This window comes from Gambusia affinis, linkage group LG11 (genome assembly GCF_019740435.1).
Source record: "Gambusia affinis linkage group LG11, SWU_Gaff_1.0, whole genome shotgun sequence".
Lineage (NCBI taxonomy): Eukaryota > Metazoa > Chordata > Actinopteri > Cyprinodontiformes > Poeciliidae > Gambusia > Gambusia affinis.
Window position 1 is genome coordinate 21925775 of NC_057878.1, and position 12929 is coordinate 21938703.

The 12929-nt window shown below is 35.8% G+C and overlaps 1 protein-coding gene across 2 annotated transcripts in view; it reads left to right on the forward strand.

The window, feature by feature from the left end:
- The first annotated feature begins 362 nt into the window (after positions 1 to 362).
- Positions 363 to 12929, forward strand: part of thsd7ba (thrombospondin, type I, domain containing 7Ba) — a 149478-nt gene continuing 136911 nt past the window's right edge. For both annotated transcript variants that reach the window (XM_044131882.1, XM_044131883.1), the window contains exons 1-2: positions 363 to 465; positions 12566 to 12903. The gene's annotated coding sequence lies outside the window, so the exon portion shown is untranslated. The remainder of the gene's footprint in view (positions 466 to 12565; positions 12904 to 12929) is intronic.

The window sequence follows — 12929 nt, forward strand, 5'->3', positions numbered from 1 at the left end:
CTGTAAAATCAGCTGACCCAACGTGCTTGCATAGCTGTGCTTGGGTTGCTAGATGAGGAGCTGGACTCGGTTTTCATTGCTAGGTGACAGGCAGTGCCTGCTGATTATAAGATTAGAGGAGAAGCATTTATTGTTTGGCTGTGGTAACACTGATACAAAATTATTATTGACAAATGGAATTTAAAATAAATTGGAAACAAACATATGTACAACTAAAACCATTTTAAAACCATTTCTTAATATAGATTGTTTAATATATGGTTAGAAATTAAGTTGATTATATGCATTGTCCTGGTGGCACAAAAGAGTGGGTGGATAAGTCACATTCGTGTGCACAGTGGCGGCTTGTCCATAGGGGGCGCTGCGGCGCGGTCCCCCCCGAATGTGGAGAGGGAGAAAAAGTAACCGCCAGTGATAAAGTTGATAATGGCGACGACGGTGGTCGAGTGATTTCACATACGATCGGTAAGTTCCTCTGGGTGTTTTGTTAAGTTTTAGTTAAGATATTTCTCTACTTGTGTTTTCCGTTTTTTAGTTTTTCTACTTATCACTGCTGTCATTTGTTTTTCGCTGATAATCAGTATGAACGCTGCGGTGGTTTATTTGATGTTTATATTGCTCTGGTTAGCATGCTGCTGCTCTGGATAAATGTTCCTAAAATTTCTTTTTTTATTGTTAATAATTATGATGCTTTTGTTGCCTAATTTGAGTTTTTGCTGCTGTTACAATGTTAATGTTTGGTTGACATCGTGATGTTTTCAGGGTCAAATGGCCAATTGGCCATTCTGATGTGTTGTAGGAGCTGAAGTCCTGTTTTCTGACTCAGGTCTATGGACAGTCATATTTGAAGATTTTGCTGAGCTTCTAATAGTCAGATAAATCCAGGGCATTACTTGGTGTTGTGGTTCCAGCGGAATTTGGTTAAGTCTTTTGGATTTCTGCAATAAATTATATTATTTCATCCTATGCCAATGTGTTAGTTATTTTAGGTAGTTATTTTAGGTTATTTAAGGACCAAGCAGCCACTGCTGCTTGGTGCTGTTAGTTTGATTCAGTGTTGGCTGTTTGCACCTATAAAATGATAAAATACTGTATATTTTGCAAGCTAGTATGTATATTTTACTGTTAGCTCATCTGAGGTTTTGTTATTTTGCTATATGAAGTTTGTTATATTTGTGTGGAATTGTAGTCATTTTTCTACTGTTCGTTTGATCCAATGTTCCATCACAGTCTTTACACCAGACTGTTGGCACATCAATCCAGGCAAGATCTATTTTTCACCTATTGTTACAAAGGCATTCCTTGCAGCAATACTAATTTCAGACATATTATTCTTAAAAAAAAAAAAAAGAAAAGCCTTATCAGGTCAGGTAATGTTATTTTAATCTTAAAATACTCTTTTGGACAACTTTACTGCATCTGGTGTGTTTGTGGCTGAATACAGAATTGTAACCTAATGCAAAATTCAATTTAGTTCATTTTCCCATTTTCATGGGGTTTAAGAAGGACATATGGAAAAGTGGTATGTTTGTCCTCCAGCAGCCTAAACCTGTAAATAACTACAGATTTAGCTGTGGATAACCCAACTCCTTAGAATGAGGCATGAGAAAGGCAGAGCCTAAAGTAGAAGACAGATGTTCTGATGTGCTGAATTAATACCATGTTTGCATCAGCATTTAATTTTCTAATATCCTGCTTGGTGAATAATACAAAACAGTTGTGAAATATGGATTTCTTTTGTTCGCGCAATACAAAAACACACTTGTTAGGATAGCAGGCCACTAGTAGGCCACTCTAATTGCACCTTAGATTATGTGCGTCTATCCTAGATTCTTTTAAAAACTAAACCATATTTGCACGTTTAGTAGATAGGGGATGGGCACCTAAAAGAGAAAAGATTTCTGTACTAATGTAAAGGTCTACCATTGCTGTTACTGACTGAAGAAAAAACTGTTCTCTGCTCTATGACAGTTGTTCTGAATTTAAACTCTACCTAAACCTCTGTTTGTGTCCATTTTTGACAACAAGGTAGCATAGAACTTGAAACTTTTGCAAGTCCTCTGTGAATGAAAGGAAAAAAATTACGAATGTAATGAAGAAGGTGAAGATGAGAAATGTCTGGTAGCGGCCTAGCACGCCCCAGGCCACAGATCAATAGATTACATTTCAAGACAGTGTTGGAGATTTTGTTCTTGTCTCAGAGTAATTTAATGTGACTGACCTCATTGTTTTTTTTCCTTTTCTCACTAGAGTCCTATCTTCTTTCGAAATCTGAATAACACTAAAAGAATAACAAGACAGTGAACCTCAATCAATGTAATACCCTTCTGACATTTGACTGAATGGGAGAATGATAAGCTTAGTTTGTTTTTTGATATAATATGTTGACTTTGACTCCAATAACTTCTGGTATTCCCTTTGATTTTGTCTTAATTTTGTCGTTCAATTCTTGGGACTTGGTCAAATGCAGGGGAAGAGTTTCTGTGCACGTCACATCATGACCAAAGTGTACAAAGCACAACGAAAAAATTCTGAACAGCTTTTTTTAGAGACAACTTTATACAGCATTTCTTAGGTTCCCTTTAACATGATGCATCTGGAATCCCAGACAAGTGTTCCTGCTGTGCTGATGAATGAAAAGGAAGAGATTTGAGCATCAACCTAATACCAGTCTTTTCCACTGTTTCTTACAATGTCTTGCAAAAGTTTTAATACCACTAAGACTTTTTCCCATTTTGTCATGTTTAAATCATGCACTTCTATGTATGTTCATGGGGTTTTACATGAAACACACTAAGTAGTGCATAATTTCTTTAGCCAGAAAATTTGTTGACAACTGTTGGTGGGTAAATTGGTTGAAATAGTTTACAGTTCAGCTTAAATGATTAAAAATGTATAATTTTTTCACACTTCACAATTATGAGTTACCAACTGTTAATCTATCCCATAAAATCTTTAATTTTATGATAAAGACAACTGATACAGTAGAATTACCAACACACATTTTAAACCGTTACCTTAGTGACAATGTAAATGAAGACTTTTAATTATGATATATATAAAGTTGATTTGTGTTGTAAAAACTAGTTTTAGTCCTGAGGATCTGATATTAAAAATTTGTTATCAGCATCACAATCTCATTTTCTTAGGAATAATTTCTTCATAATGTGCTAAAGTGGATGTTTCAACCAAAGCATGTAGCTGGCTTTTGTTTTTAAAAGTCTTGTGAGACATGAAGAATTTGATGCAATCGCTACAAACTTCTCAAATTATTTTGTATTCTTCTGATATGTTTGAGAAACGAATACTGCTCAGTGGAATTTGATCACACAGAATAGAGCCTAATTGTCTTTGCCCAACAGAGTACTTATTCTCGTTCTTGCTACGCCTCTACATAAACACCCATAGAGAGTGACAAATTGGTTTCTATCTTCTCCATTTCCTGCTCATCAGCGTTGGGTGATACTGACACTCTTGAGTGATGAGAAACGTGCAGTGATGCCTTTTTTTTATTTTCTTGTAGAACATATCAACCGTCTGTTACATCCGGGTCAGACACTGCTTTTAAATTAATTTCTATTTAAATTCACTGTGGTACCCGGAAAATCATTTGTGCTATTCCAGGATTTGTCATTATTTTAAAGAAATCATCTCATTTTTCTGCATTTAGTGGGAAATATAAGTGTGTAACTCTTCATTCATCAATCAATATAGGAAGTTGTTTATCTTGGTTCTCTTTCTGTCCCAAAGCATAGTTCCCAGTAAAAAGAAGCTAAACGGGCTTTCTTCTACATATTTATGGATCTACTATCATAATCCTTGAAACAACAAACTTATCATCCAGTCTCTCAGATAGTGCACGGCTCCTTCAGTGCTCAGAGGTCTTATCTCTTGGCAGAATTATATATCAAGCCCTCCTCAAAACACAGCTACACTGTGCTTCCACTAATTCCCTCAAATTATGAACTGGAGAGCTTTACACTCATCTTTTAAGGTGGAAATGTCAAACATTGCTTGACTGCGAGAATTAAACTGATCTTCAGTCAAAAGTTGTTGTTTTTTCTCCATGATGGCTTCCTTCAACTTTTCTCTAATAGTCACAGTGATTAGTGCGCTTGTTGGATAGTGCTAAGAGGTTTTTTTTGTTGTTGGTTTTTATTAACAGAAGAAATTAGAGATCCTCTGATAATTTGCACTTTAGTTTAAGTCAGAATGAGCTGTAATTTTTTTCCCCCACCATCTTACACCTTGATTCATCCATGTCAGGATGTACTCAATGGTTCTTTGGGGTTACCCTACACTGTAGGTTAACCTGTAGGGCCTACAGGTTAACTTGCCCCTTTGTACCTATAGTTAGTATCAATAAATTGCCATTGAACCCCATATACTTAAATCATTGTCTATTCATTTTATTTGTAGTTATGTAATTCATAACTAGGATAAATAAAATGTCTAAATCTCACATGTAGTTTAATTTTAGTACATATCTTCTGTTCACCTGATTTTCCCTGATTATTGTTTCCTATCTTGTTGAGGATAACTCAACTCTTACGAGATATTAGCGATTATGACCCCCGACCAACCAAATGAGCTCTTAAATGACCTTTTGTGAGTCGTTACAATTGATTGGAGTCACATAGCCACATTTCCTGAGAGTAGAGAAGTAGTGTATAGAAAATTTGATTAGATCATTAAAATTTGGTTGTATTGCCTAAGTTATTATGGTCTTATTGAAGTACTTTTTACTTGTAAACCTTTTTTCAACATCTCTTTCATTTTCTAAATTAAATATATATTTTACACCACAACTATTTTTTTCAATGTATATTTGTAAACAACTTGTCTTTTTGCAATAGAAAACCTCTATATTTGTTCATGTGAAAGTGCATGTTGAGGACAACTCAACAAGTGCAAGTGCAAACTGTACAAGTACAAATTGAGCACTTGACATACAGTTTAGCTAAGGCATTTCTAAATGTAAAATTATAGGAGGCTTGACGTAACAATATAAATGTCATAAAAAAAACCTAAGTTATAGCACACTCTTTAAATAAAAAATGAAGTGAGGGATTCATTTCCCCTATGTGCATGTAACATTGTCTTGCTCCGATATGGTGGAACCTGGGTTCAAACCACAATGTTCCTTGCTTTTTAATAAATGAAGAGTCTTCACATCACAACTACTTATCACTTGCAGCAGGGTTTTAATTTCACCATTTATTCCCTTCTTGCTCACAATGTTTTTCCTCTATTGACTTTTTTCAGGTTTCTGTCATCTCTGGATAGCCTCTGTGGGCTAAGCAAGTGTCAGCTCCTCCTCCAGCCCACCCACACACGAATGCGAGTGCACGCGGACACAAACACACACGCCTACACGTGAACAGACATCACCACCACCACCACCACGCACTGTGCATTAACAGATATTTTCCAGAGGGACACCCGTTGCTTCAGGGTCCAGGTGTCTCTGAGACTACTGACCCATGTTATCTGCCAGCCTCAGCAAGCAGGCCTCCTCAAAAATTAATCCTGACGCTGTCATGCTGCTCCTCTTTGCTCACAGTGATGGCTCCCTTTCTGGGCAACAATCCCTTCTGGATCTAAGGCACTTGGGACTTAGATATGGTTACCTGAATACTCACTCTACCTGATAGAAGAGGAGCCTATCAGTTGAAAAAATGGAGATAGAGTGACCAGGATTACAGCTTTTCTGTAGTAATTATAAGCTTTTTTTAATGAGAGGGGAGGTTGGAACAGTGAAGCCAGGTGAAACAGCTGCACAACAAAAATCTGATTATATGGGACTGGACTTGATTCTCTTTCAAGCTGTCATTTTCAAACATTCTCTTCTACTTTGTTCACTAATTTTGTAGCGCTGTTACCTTAACCATTCCTTATATCCCGTCTGTCTCGTATGTATGAAGGTGGAAGCCAGATAGATTTTCAGATTCATGTCTTAGTGGAACATATTTAAAATATAATGATAAAACATTTATTTGATACTGCAAAAACAAATCTTAATATATTTTTGTCATAAACCAACATAAAGTGGACCATAATTTTAAAGTAGAAGGAAATGTTGTTTATTTGCTATTAAATATCTCAATGGCATGGGTTGCATTTATATTCTTATACCTCTACATAATATTAAATGTAGTCAATATCTTTTAAAAGTAAACTAATGAGTAGAGTTCCCTGATGTATGCTTTTACCCTTTGGATCTAAACAAAATAAATAATTGCCCAAAATTGATATTTTTCATAATTAAATACAATTATTTATTTTAGCATGTTGCATTTTTGCAATAAATGGTTGAAATATATTTAACAATATATTTACTCAATACAGTGCATTTTTTAGAAAAGTACAATCTTTATTAAGGAGGCAGAAATAAAAAAAAACGCTGGTATTAAAGTGATATGTTTGGCATTATAGAATTCAACTGTTATATGAAGAATTTTTTAGGTTTGCTTCTGACTCTCTGGGTTTCTTCAGAACATTATTGACCAAAAGGCATCATGAATATCAAAGATCACACATGATATATAAGAGATAAAGCTGTGGAGAAGTCTAAAGTAATGTTAGAATGAACAGCATCCCAAAAAATGGAGAAAAATATGAACCAAATGAAGACCTGTCAAGATGTCCTGAATACAATCACGAAACACCAAATCAACATGTTTGTGCTTAATATGTGATGAAACAAAAAAGGTTCAAGGGGGATTTATCCTTCAGCGAGGCAGTGTATTCCTCAAAACAGATAAATACTTTTTATTGTGGAGCTTTAGTGCTCCAATTGTTCCACACTGCTTTAACATCCCATATTTTTTCCACCATATCTTTGATGAAAAAGTTATGGTGGGAAAAAATATTCAGTGAGAATTATGGCGCTAACAAGACAGAGCGCTCTGACTTTGTTTTAGGCATTGCATCAATTAGCGTCAGATTTCTCCAAGGGCCATTGAATCATGTGCCTACATTGAGTGGGGAAAGTGTGTACAAGAGTAAATGGTGTATGACTGTCTAGCCGTGTAATTTAACACCTTTTCACATGCCTCAAGCAGCCTTGGTGCATCAAGGTATTTTTCTCTTTTAAACATCCATGTCTATTAACATTGAAGTACATCCACATATCTTTAAAATGCATGGCTGCTTCTGACTCTCTGGGTTTCTTCAGTATTTTATTTTTTTTAAGATATGAGGCTGAGCTGAGATCAGTCACTCTGGGCAGTTATTCCTTTCTTTTTCTCATCCGAATGCCATATAGCAGAAGGGATAGGATTTTAATACAGCTTTGCTTGATTTATTTGTCTCTACCTCAAGTGAAACACTAACCAAGACTGAACAAGAATTTGTAAGACTTAAAGCATCATGGTGTAAATATGTGCTTCGTGTTACTATATTTGATGTGACTAATGTGATCAGTTTCACCGATCATCTTCAGAGGACATGGGCCAGGACATTCATGTGATATAACAGTGAGCAAAATGACACAAAGTTATACAAAATCCATCTCAAGAGCTTCCTTATTTAATTTAAAACAAAAAGGTATTCCTTACTTGATGCTCCTGACGTAACATATTGATTATTGTTAGATAGATTGTTTTATTTTGATTCTGGGTACATTTAGTAAACATCCTGATTAATGCTTGCAATTTTTGTTCTTGTCTTATAGTGTAAGACAGTTATGATAAGCTGATATTAGCTGGTTAATCAGTCAGATTATTTGCACAGGTTGCCAGTCTATGGTTGGCAGGGTAGCAGACATACTGATAATGGCTTACAAACTGTAGTTTAAATTAATTTTATCATGCAGAACATCTTTAATGTTTAGCTCATCCAAGAGCCTTTGTATAGCTACTATGTAAAATAAGCATTTCTGATGCAAACTAGGCTCGTACTTTGTGATAAAAGTGAGCGATGTATGTCAGTACCAGCCTATAATGGCCTCCAAACTGTTTGAGAAGTAAAATAACATAAATGTATTGTGTGCTGCACCTGTTTACAATGGAAATTACAAAGGAAAGTATCTAAGCCTTAACTAAGTGCAGATGTTATTGACAACATCTGGTGATGATATGAAGAAAATAGAGTACCTAAATCCTAAGGGATCTACAAAAATGATCTGTAATATTTCATTAGTGATTTGTTTAAAACATAAGGCAAAAAAAACTTAAGTACTCCTGCTGCTTCAACATTATGAGTTTCTGACCCTCCTGGAACTCTTGAGTTTATGCTGCAGCTGGGATCAGTCCTTGTCGTTCTGGTGCTTCTGCACATTGTCTTAATTATGACGTTTCCCTCTCCTTACTTCTAGTCCAGGTTTCCCTTTCTCACTAGTCTGAAGTGGAACTGAAACTGGCACCTTTATTTACCCATCTCTTTCTCACTATAAATATGGAAAGTACCTAGAAGCAAAGACCTTTTTTTTAATCTTTTGCTGCTTTTTGTGTTTCTATTATGGCAGTTATAACATTTAATTTTTTTATTATGGGAATCCCTTTTCTTTAATGGTTTCAAGCTAACAAATATCTTATCCAACATATGTCTCCTAAAGCGCAGGATGGTTCTTTAGAGTCTGAAATCATTTATTTTAAATGTGAGTCATTTGATATTAAACTAAGCAGCCCAGAGGAAAACATAATTGTATGGTAGATATAGTAGCATATGTATATTATTGTTTATAGTTATTCTTTGCCTAAGGCGTAAGTACTTAGCAGAGGACATCTCGTGAGACATAGCAGTTTCAAAATGCAATAGCATTTTCTTTGAAGAGATGAGAGTCTTGCATTATCTAGTTGTAGTCTCTGTGAACATTATGAGGTCTGGATGTTGAAGGCAGTCTTTTGCATTTGACAGTAGAAAAAATAGAAAAAGAAGCTTTCCTGTGAAGTAAAGTTTGCCACCCAGAAATCAATCTTCCTCTTTTTTATAATAAACAGAAACTTATTTAATACATTTGCATCTATCTTTCAGGGTGCACATCCTGGTGGTAATGACACTCTGCTGTATCATTGCTGGGTATTTATGTTGGAAACAAAAGATGGCACCTTTAAAATATGAGCCATTTAACCTTATTCAGCCTGATTTTGTATTTCATTTAATTTAATTGATATTTGTGGTTGGTGAGCCTGCAGGTGTGGAACTTTTAAAAAATTCTTCTCCTGGCACCAGTCCTGCTCTTCTTTCTGCTTCTTTAATAGCAATACCCCTGCACCTGCAGCACAGGGAGACAGGGTGAAAAAAGCATAGTATGTTAAAAAAAAAAGATAAACATGCAGCTGATTGAGTTGATAACCTCAGTTCCAGGAGCAGCTGCCTTAAGAAGGTGGACTTTTTGAGACTGGTGGGGTGGAGATACCTACCCTTTTCAGATAGTGCCACGTGCAATATCTCAACAACCTAGAAAAATTATTTTTGGTCTCTGAAAGAACTCCAAAAAGGGCCTGCGGTAACTATATGTAGTTTTTTGATAAAGCATTGCAACTAAGTCTTATGTGTGGTCTTGTAAAAATAAAAAAAGAGAAAAGTTTAATGAAGAATTCATCTTTTACATATGTATAATACTCCTTAACTACTTTGAAACATTAAATTATTTTCTTCCATATCAAAAATGAAAATTCAGGAATATGGCAGTCTTTATATAATGTTCCCCCCAGAAAACCTGCTATCCCCACCTTTTCTGTCTGTCTTTATAGCTTGTCATATTCAAAACTAAAGATCTAACATTTGCAGTGGGAATATTTTGTCAGCTTCTTGTTTACTAAGTTGGAAATTGAAACAAAAACAGAATTAATAATTTGCAACAGCATCACACGTGAAGTGAAAGACGCCTTCAGAAAATGACAGCGACATTGAAAACATACACACGGTGTGATGAAACACAAAACAACAAAGATACTGCAAAGCAAAAACTCTATTAAGTAAAGCCAGCTTTTAACTCTCAGACTTCAGACTACAAGATGAAGCCATAGCAGTTAAACAGAAACCATTCATATAATTAAAGTAGAAATGTTTCAATTCTGCTTTTATGAGTTCCAGTCTGAATCTGGTGTCTGCTGGAACGGGTATGTTCCCACCCAGAATGCTTTTGCTTTATATCTATTTTTGCTCAAGATATGTATGCTAAAATAAACCAAACCGACACAATGTGACACAATGTACAGTACTGCTATAATTCTTACATCTTCAGCTGCATTTATAATTACACGATTTACAATTAAAACAAAGTGTCATAATTATCTTTTGTTGCTTATATTTACATTCTTCTCAGCTGCAGAGCTGCTGAATCTGAATACAGACTGTTACGATGGAGTGGTATGGATTGAAAAAATGGGAACAATATTTAACAACTGTAAGGTAATGCATTTCTAATTTTTTTAGACTCAAAACGACACATGGTCAGATGCAGACATTATTCAAAACAAAACAATAAAGATAGCCCTTTAAATCTAGTATCAGTAATCAGATAGATGGTGGTATGCTTTATACTGATATTAGCTTAGACTTATTTTACTTATTTTAATAGCAAACGGATAGATTAGAAATATTTTGTAATGTTATATCATAACATTAATTCCCACAATTACTTTTGAAGCAAAGCTGTGATGCTGCCCTATATTTGCCAAAAGTTATATATGTGCCAGAACTTTCTTCAGCTGAACAGAAACAAAACTGAAGTTATTATTTTTGGACCTAAAGAGCACAGCTTCAGTTATTACAACTAAAAACCAGCGATCAGGCCCGATACCTGGGAGTAGTGATGGACTCTGATTTGAACATCCAGGGCCACATAAAGACAGTTACAAAGTCAGCCTTCTATCACCTGAAGAACATTTCCAGGATTAAAGGACTAATTTCTCAGCCAGATCTAGAGAAACTCATCCATGCGTTTATCTTCTGTTGCATTGATTATTGCAACAGTGTCTTCACAGGTCTGTCCAACAAATCAATCAAACAGCTGCAGCTGATCCAGAATGCTGCTGCTCGCTTTCTCACTAAAATCAGGAAGATAGAGCACATGACACCAGTTTTAAAGTCTCTACACTGGCTCCCTGTAGCTCTAAGAACAGACTTTAAAATACTGTTGTTAGTTTATAAATCACTGAATGGTTTAGCACCACAATACATTAAAGATCTGCTGTTGTAATATCAACCTTCCAGACCTCTCAGGTCTTCTGGTTCTGGTCTGCTCTGCATCCCCAGAACCAAACGAGGAGAAGCAGTATTCAGCATCTATGCACCAAAAATCTGGAACAAACTTCCAGAAAACTGTAAAACAGCTGAAACACTGACTTCCTTTGAATCTCAACTAAAAACTCACCTGTTTAGGATTGTATTTGAAACGTAATCAATTACAAATTTATTGATGGAACCTGACTAATGTCGTGTTTTGATTGTTGATTCTATGGTGCATTGTGTTTCTGTGTTTGATATGATGTAAAGCACTTTGAAATGCCTTGATGCTGAATTGTGGTATACAAATAAAATTTGATTGATTGATATAACTTAAAATATAAATCATCATTCAATATAAGTAAATGACTGCAGTATTTGTGTGTGCAAATACTGCACATACAAAGTAGCAAACGGAAACTAGATTTTTGTCTTTGCTTCAATTTTTACAAATGTATTGACAAGAGACTGATAAAGTTTCATGGTAATACACAGATTTACATTAAATTTACCATTTGTCCACAGCTGAAATTGGTTTGTTTTCACCTGATTGCTCCATCCTCAATAGTAGCTTCCATTCATCCTGTTTGTCAGCCATCTGTAAGCTGTGAAGTGCAGCTGCAGAAACAAGCTAATTTGAACAACAATAGAATGGCAAAGAAAATACCCTTAAAAGCTTTAAGTAATACGTTCTGGGTCAATGGGATCTGGGGATCTTAGAGCTGTGAACAGTCAGGTCAGTTGGAAACCAGACTGCAGAGCTGCTCAGAGTACTAGGGAATGGATGGGACCTAAAGGAAAAGAATGTTAATAGAATCAGTTTCTTGTGGGTGAGCTCGATGAACAGCCTTGACTACAGGGCTGACAGTTAATCACTGAATAGCAAAGAGCAAAACCCCCAAAGCTTCAACTCTTGTCTTTGATATCAGAATGTGTTTTAAGGAATAAATAAGAGACTCTTCCTTATGCTGTCTCAGAAAAGATTAATAAACAACACCCAGAACTTCAGTAAAATGATGCTCAAGTGACATGATTTGTCTCTTGTAGTGCTGCAGTAAATCTGAAACCTGAAAACATAATATTAATACTTCTTTTCATGTGCAAATTCTGTGTGTGTGCATTGCACAAGACTGAAGCGTTATATTGGATTAGAAAGCAGGATGAGCGAATTGCAAATAGTCATAGTTTTATTCCAGTTTCTGCTGATGGTGTATAAAATAAAAAAAACACTGAACTCAGAGGTCATGAACATCTACAATCCATTTTTCTTTTTTTTTTTTTTGACATTTGTAGCTTTGCAGCTATCCCGAAACAGGTTTATATCAGCAATTTTACTAGTCTCTGGTCAGATATTTATATCTATTTTATTTTTCTCTGTTTTTGTCCTCAGACTCTTTACAGCTGTCCATGCTGGTTGGACCATCTCCAGACTTGAGTACTTAAGTGAGTGGGCGCTTGACGGAGTTAGCACCTCGAAGGTGCTCGCTGCTGCAGGAGGTGTGACATAGTCCCAGCCTACCACACATTCATTTGTACCAGATTAAGCTATTGCATGATGCTGCAAGCAGAAGGCCTGGCACAGGTGATTTACCGTCCCTGCCAGACTTAACATCTTCAGACGCCTCCTCTCTGCTCGGCTAACATCTTCTCGGGAAGGACTATTCAGAGTCATCTGCAACTCTACTAACAATATCACCCAAAGGGATGACTGGAGGTCACCTTGCACAGGTGGGTTTCATATATCATGCATTATT